This window comes from Epinephelus lanceolatus, chromosome 18 (genome assembly GCF_041903045.1).
Source record: "Epinephelus lanceolatus isolate andai-2023 chromosome 18, ASM4190304v1, whole genome shotgun sequence".
NCBI lineage: Eukaryota > Metazoa > Chordata > Actinopteri > Perciformes > Serranidae > Epinephelus > Epinephelus lanceolatus.
Genome location: NC_135751.1, coordinates 41,259,239 through 41,267,500, shown reverse-complemented (window position 1 = coordinate 41,267,500; position 8,262 = coordinate 41,259,239). Strand labels below are relative to the sequence as shown.

At 37.8% G+C, this 8,262-nt stretch overlaps 1 protein-coding gene across 2 annotated transcripts in view; it reads right to left on the bottom strand.

Moving 5' to 3' along the window:
• The window catches only part of syt5a (synaptotagmin Va), a 20,117-nt gene extending 13,135 nt beyond the window's left edge, over positions 1-6,982 (bottom strand). For both annotated transcript variants that reach the window (XM_033643977.2, XM_033643978.2), the window contains exon 1: positions 6,816-6,982. The gene's annotated coding sequence lies outside the window, so the exon portion shown is untranslated. The remainder of the gene's footprint in view (positions 1-6,815) is intronic.
• Positions 6,983-8,262: the final 1,280 nt, after the last annotated feature.

Below are 8,262 nucleotides of genomic sequence, written 5' to 3'. Positions count from 1 at the left end.
GGATGGAGTGGTGGGTGGGTGGATGGATGGAGTGGTGGGTGGATTGTTGGGTGGATGGATGGATGGATGGAGTGGTGGGTGGGTGGGTGGATAGGTAGGTCACTGTTATTGTTTAATGGCGCCCAGCAGCATCAGGGTGAGGGAGTTATGGTCCATGGGTCCAACAACCACAGACTTTCACCCTGGAGGTCGATGTTCTATCCAAGACAATATATAGTTTCATATCAGTATCATATCAATACAGTTCCCTCCCCTGATGGTTACAGTGATCAGTCAATGATTGTTTCTAATTATGTAGCTTCTTTTTCTTTATGCCGTATTGTTGGGAAAATCTGACTAAGTGATTACCCACTGTTGCCCACCCAAATCTGTCTGAGTGCGAAAGCTCCTGTATCTTCTTTATTTAGATACTAAAACTCAATTTAAAACCCATCATGAGATTTATCAGGTTTCTGAAGCAGCAGCAAAATAAAATACAATTTATGAATAGAAAGAAAAGCTGATGGGACCTCAATCATATCCGAGGTAAATGAAAGTGACAGAATATTTGATGATATCAGTCTAAGCCTAAAAGCACCCAATGAATTCTGCCAGGACTGTTTGTTGCATAATGACATTTGAGTTGAGAACACCCCGAAATCAGGATGATGACCACAGTCGTTATCTGGGTCACTGCAGATTTAGGCTGGACCGCTGCCAGAGTCTGACGTCAGTGAGTCAGAAACCTGGACAGGTTGATGTAGGAACACTGTCTCTGTCTGGATATTTCAGGAGCTGAAGTCATGATGCTGATATGAGAAAACTTACAACAAATACATAAACTCACCTCCTGGTTCACTGTGCGGGAAACTAGAGATAAGACCACTGAAATGCAGTGAGGCCGCCCGGGGTAAATACACTGCTCCACAAATAGAAACTAAATTAGAAGAATTTTTAGATTCTAAAAAGCAAAACAGCTGATGACAAAAAGATCTATAGACGTCTCATCAACAGAGACATGATTAGTCAAAATATGACAACAGCTTTTTAACACACTGCAGGAAAGAACAATGTCTGACACACTGAACAAAACTCACTTCATGAACAATCAAACGTCCGTCACTGTGCGGCTAAAACCACCAACGCTGGTGATGTAATGGCACAAAGAGCTCTGTATGAAAATCACACGCAACAAACAGATCTGTGAGGGAGTCAGAGGACAAAAGGAACACGTGACAGTCGTTATTTTATCTTACAACCTTGAAGGCTTCAGGGGTTCAAATATAAGACGTGAGGCTACACAAGGCGGGACGGTCACACCGTTATTCTGCCTCGCTGTTCTTTAAGGTACCAGAGTTGTCTCGCCTTTAAGCCAGTAATGGAGGTACTAACAGCGCCAAATAAACTCATCCTCACTCCGACATCGTCACATATCTTTCCACGTCCACATATGACGTTCAAGGTACCCTGGGTGTGTTGGTTGTTGACGTTCTGGGACGCCGTGTCAACTTCAGTCTGTTACATGCATTGTCTGTTTTCAAAATACACTTCTGTTTTCACAGGAAATGTACAGTTTGCATACAGTCTCTTTCAAAATAAAAGTACAAACTACAATCGATGTGGTTGGGTTTAGGAAAAAAGAAGAGGGTTTGGCGTCACAATCTTACAGGAAGTGAACATCGGCCTCCCAGGTGAAAGTTGGTGGACCCATCCACCACCACTCCCACCCAACCTACTCAGATTTCTGCCACCTTAACTTTCCTTGTTGTCTCGCCACGTTTCCCCTGACGCAGTCGGGCGCCATTAAACAATAGTGGCACCTGGCCACGTATCATGCTACGATGGAGTATTAGGGCCACATTGAAGAAAAAAAAAATTGGAGAGTTCAAGAATAAAGTCGTAATATTACGAATTTTTTCTCGTAATGTTACGAGAATAAAGTCGTAACTGAGAAAAAGTCATAATATTACGAAAATAAAGTCGTAGTTTTTCAGGAAATAACCAACAACAAACAGAATGGGTTAGAGGAGGAACCTGCTTGTGGCAGCTGCTCTTTGTCTCAGGTGTGTTGCCTCGACACACACATTTATATTACGAGTTTGTTTGCGTAATATTATGACTTTCTCAGAACGTCTTTATTCTCGTAGTATTACGACTTTATTCTCGTAGTATTACGACTTTATTCTCGTAATATCATGACTTTTTCTCGGGACGACTTTATTCTCGTAATATTACGACTTTATTCTCGTAATATTACGACGTTTTCTCGGGACGACTTTATTCTCGTAATATTACGACTTTATTCTCGTAATATTACGACGTTTTCTCGGGACGACTTTATTCTCGTAATATTATGACTTTTTTTCGGGACCACGTTATTCTCATAATATTACGACTTTATTCTTGTAATATTACGACTTTATTCTCGTAATATTACGACTTTATTCTCGTAATATTATGACTTTATTCTCGTAATATTATGATTTTTTCTCTGGATGACTTTATTCTTGTAATATTACGACTTTATTCTCGTAATATTATGACTTTTTCTCGGGACGACTTTATTCTCGTAATATTACGACTTTATTCTCGTAATATTATGACGTTTTCTCGGGACGACTTTATTCTCGTAATATTATGACTTTTTCTCTGGATGATTTTATTCTTGTAATATTACGACTTTATTCTCGTAATATTACGACTTTATTCTCGTAATATTATGACTTTATTCTCGTAATATTATGATTTTTTCTCTGGATGACTTTATTCTTGTAATATTACGACTTTATTCTCGTAATATTATGACTTTTTCTCGGGACGACTTTATTCTCGTAATATTACGACTTTATTCTCGTAATATTATGACGTTTTCTCGGGACGACTTTATTCTCGTAATATTATGACTTTTTCTCGGGACCACGTTATTCTCATAATATTACGACTTTATTCTCGTAATATTATGACTTTATTCTCGTAATATTATGACTTTTTCTCTGGATGACTTTAGTCTTGTAATATTACGACTTTATTCTCGTAATATTACGACTTTATTCTCGTAATATTATGACTTTTTTCTCGTAATATTACGACTTTATTCTCGTAATATTATGACTTTTTTCTTGTAATATTACGACTTTATTCTCGTAATATTACGACTTTATTCTCGTAATATTATGACTTTTTTCTCGTAATATTACGACTTTATTCTCGAAATCTCCAATTTTTTTTTTCTTCAATATGGCCCTAATACTCCATCGTATCATGCTGACATGATAGGACTTTTTTTCACGGTGGCTGACACCTAAAGTCACTGACCAGGTGCCAGATTTCAATGACTTCGGAGTGAGACCAGGTTGTTTCAACAAATGTGACACAAAGTTTTTTCATAAACGTTACCAACTGTGGCTTTAATGCTATAAATAAAAAGTGATTTTAAAAAGTTATTAAAATTTGACTATTTTAAATTCCCAGATTTTGTTTCTTAAGGTTTAGAGCTCAGAGATCATTCAATCAATAAAAGGTGTTTTTTTAAAAAGCTAAATACCAAAAATTAACTAGTGTCAGATGTGCTGCTTTATATGGAAAACTCTGGGTGTCTTTGACTGAGAGTTGTACAAAAAGACTTGTCAGTGCCATTTTCACCTTTTCCTGTCATTTCACGAACCAAACTATTAATAATGAATCAATAGAAATAATCAACAGATTAATCAATAATAAAAACATAACAGCTGCAGCCCTAATTTGACAGTTTTATACTAATGTATGCTGCAGTTTGATTTACTGTGATCAGATGTTGAAATATGTTTCTGAAATACATTGAGTTGAGTCTTAACCAGATTTATATTGTTGTGTCTTTTAAAGGCTCTGTGCTGATCTGATCTGTGTTCAGACAGATTTGACAGCCGGTGGAAGGATTTTGTCTAAAAGCTCACAGCTGAACCTGAGGCTCCATTAGGCCCCTGACACTCTGCACCACTACTGCTGGTGTTTGCATGCACAGGTTCGTCACTTTGGCATCACTGACAGCTTGAAAACAAAAATACTTTTACTGTGATATTGCTGACATTGCTGTAATGTTGCTGTGAGAACATTGTTGCCTGAATCACAACACTCTATTGCAGCAGGTCTGAGAGACACATTTCTACATTAGAAAAAATTGAAATAATAAGCTTTTATTTTGTTGTTGTTGTTGTTGTTTAATTTCCAGCTGAAAGGGCATTTTTCTCTTTTTAAATCTATTCTAATATTGTAACTTTGGTTTAAATCATCTGCTCTTTTCTTTTCTAATTTGTAAAGCACTCTGAGCTGCACTTTGTCAGTGGATTTAAGTTCATTTTGAACTTCTGTGAACCCGGTCTCACTCCGAAGTTGTCCAAAACCTGCGCTTGGTCAGTGACTTGTGGTGTTAGACACTGACGAAAAAAGTCGTTCTTTGACTTCAGCATGATACATGGCGGCCAGCAGCGTCAGGGAAATATGCAACGCGACAAGAATGAAAGTTAAGGCGGGTGGGAGGGATGGACAACAACCACCAGCTTTCACCTGGGAAGCCAGTGTTTGCTTCTCATGAGATTGTAAATCAAACCCTGTTCTTTTTCCTCAAACGTAACCACATGTGTGTTTGTTGTTAAAGGGGAAAGAAAAACAACAAAAACATCAGATCGTGGTGTTGTACCGACGTAGTGCTTTTATTTTGAAAGAGACTGTATGCAAACTGTACATTTCCTGTGAAAACAGAAGTGTATTTTGAAAACAGACAATGCATGTAACAGGCTGAAGTTGACACGGCGTCCCAGAACATCAACAACCAACACACCCAGGGTACCTTGGACGTCATATGTGGACGTGGAAAGTCCATGAGCAAACGTGGACATGTGACGAGGTCACAGTGAGGATGAGAAGAGTGACACCACTCTCATGTTTGTACCGTAGCTGGAACCAGCTGCTGGTTAGCTTAGCTTAGCTTGAAGACTGAGAACAGGGGGAAACAGCGAGCCTGGCCTTTGTTGAAAGTAAACAAAATCCAACTACAAACACATGAAAGGCCACTAATAATACGTCATACCTAATACAAACATGTGACTGTAAAAACATCAGTTTGCTATTTTACAGTAGAGTATATCCCGGACTATAGACAGAGTCACAGTGATGTTGCGCTAACATCAATCACTTCAATTCACTCCCCTTTTCTGTTGTCGCCCTCAGCCGTAACTGTAACTTTCAAAGACACATAGTTAAACACCAGTGGTCCCACCCATCTGACGTTTCTGCTGTAGTTATTTTACCTACTATTTTGCTTTTTTATCATCTTTGATAAACCAAATTTACCAGCGCAGACGCTAAACAATGTCCTGCTGTGAATGGTGGTCGCAGCAAAACATATTTTAGCCACCTAAAAAATCAGTATCAGTTTGAATGTTTGTTATATTTAGGAAATTTTCTCCGCTTAACCTCACACACTATGTGATGGAGGCAACGACAGACCAGCAACTTCAGTGTTCTGAGAAGTAAATTACAGTTCTTGTTAGTGGAGTCTGGTGGCTTTAATGTAACAGCTTCAATTCCCTGTTGAAAAAGTGGTTAAAATATTCTAAATATAACGTGCACTTAAAATGATACTGATTTGTTTTTAGGTACCTAAATGCGAGCCAAGTGAGGCAGCATTAGCCCAGCGCCATTTCATTTAGTCTATATAACGTGAGGGTTTTCTCCACTTAAGTTCTTGTAAACAAACATTGTTATTCAATTTATTTTTTGGCTCAAGTGACGAGGAAGACTCCAGCTGTGCCGGGCCAGGAATATTTGTAAACAGAGCCAGGCCAGCTATCTCCTACAGTTTAAAGTCCATTTCCCAAAATGTCAAACTTTTCCTTCAAGCTTCCTTTTTTCTTTACAGAGGACCTGGGAAACACATTTCTACACTTGAGGTTGGAAATGGACTGATTTAAAAGGATAATGTGATTTTATTTGCATGCACTGAAACCTTGATAGAAAGGAGCATTTGTTCATTTTGAACCATTTATTCAGTGTTTCTACAAACATGCCTGTGATGCAGAATTCAACCTGTGGTGATCTGTGTCAGAGCACGCTGCTTGGATAGTATTCTTCATAAAGTTAGGATAAGATCATTGCAGTTAAGATAGAAACCTTTTACTGTTCACTGTAGATCTGCAGCTTTGTGCTGAGAGCCTCAGGCGCCAAGAAACTCCATCTGCATCACAGACTGCAAATAATCATCCAGTGTAGACTGAAGCTGCAGGATTTAAAGGTTATAACACCTGATACAACCTCAGAAACTTCACACAGGCTGAAGAGGGAAGCGTCAGTATTGTGTAGATGTATTGCGGGTGAGTGCACGTGAACACAGACTCTGTAAATAGATGTGCATTAGTCTCCAATAATCCACTTAAACTAATCTTTGCCAGGTTTGGAAAACATCTTCCACTATGAGTAAAATCAAATGTTTTCACCGTGAGATTCAGCAAAAGACAAAGAATAACAAAAACATATGACATGAAAGTTAACATATAAAATCCAGTGAATGAACATTAACCCTTTGCTCCCCGTGAGCAGATTCTTTGCAGATTTACCGCTCGATTGAAACACATGGAAACAGATAAAGTCAGGGAAACAAACTGCAGATAAAATTAGTTATTAAAGAAAACATTTGTTTCTCCAGCCAATTAAAAGCAATAGTTTGTTTCCATTCATTATAAATTAAGTAATTTAGGTTTTTTTGCCTGTTTGTCTGGATTAAAACATTTTAAACACATTTGAACAAACTAATAACTGCAAAATAAACAATAATACAAAATATAAAACAGAGTATAACTCACCTTGTATGGTGTCGGTCCTTTTTGGGTCTTTGGTTCTTGTTTTTATTTATTTTCCTGCATCCAAATGTCCCTCAGATAAATCCTCTGCCGACTGATGAGGAGCGCTGCACACAGCTCCCCTCTCTCTGTCTCCCCCTCCCCCCTCTGTGTTAATCTCACAATATCCCTCACTGCCAACTACTTACTGTCCACCTACACTGCTGAAACACAGTCACTCTTTAGCAGACACGTCATCAAGTAAAACTGGCTTTACATCTTGTTACTTCACACTTGACACCTGACATTTTTTTACTTGAAACTTCAGATTTGTAAACTCACTAAAATGTGAAGGTGTCTGTGTTTTACAGTGTACGACCAGCGCTCTGTCAGTGAAGACACGCTGTGTTGTTGTTTGTTAAAAACACACATAGGGATGAACTTACACTGCTTAGTGGTTCAAACTGTTTCATTTATATTCCAGAAAATAAACTGAATTTTAAAAAAAAGCACAAGTTGAAATCTTCTGTGATCGAAGCTCGAGGAAACCGATAGGAGTTGAAAGTCTTTCAAAGGAATTGTAGTCTTTTAGTTAAGTTACACTGAAATCCTGGACAGCAAGCAACCAATCAGAGGTGTCAGAGGCGACCTGCAGCCTGACACTTTGGGTACGAGTTTAGAAAAGGTCATGACCTTTGAAGAAAAGTCATCGGCAGCACAGCCTGAGGGGATACAACTATATGAAACCAAAAAAAACCACCAAAGAGCCAAACCTTTTGTGGCCGACTATACTGTGACATTTTGTTAATAGATTTTTTTACTATGACATTTTGATGACGTTTTGGACATCATACTATACTATGACATTTTGATGACATTTTGGACATCATACTATACTATGACATTTTGATGACATTTTGGACGACATACTATACTATGACATTTTCATGACGTTTTGGACGACATACTATACTATGACATTTTCATGACGTTTTGGACATCATACTATACTATGACATTTTGATGACGTTTTGGACGACATACTATACTATGACATTTTGATGACATTTTGGACGTCATACTATACTATGACATTTTGATGACATTTTGGACGACATACTATACTATGACATTTTGATGACGTTTTGGACGACATACTATACTATGACATTTTGATGACGTTTTGGACGACATACTATACTATGACATTTTGATGACGTTTTGGACATCATACTATACTATGACATTTTGATGACATTTTGGACATCATACTATACTATGACATTTTCATGACATTTTGGACAACATATTATACTATGACATTTTCATGACATTTTGGACAACATATTATACTATGACATTTTTATGACATTTTGGACGACATACTATACTATGACATTTTTATGACGTTTTGGACATCATACTATACTATGACATTTTGATGACGTTTTGGACATCATACTATACTATG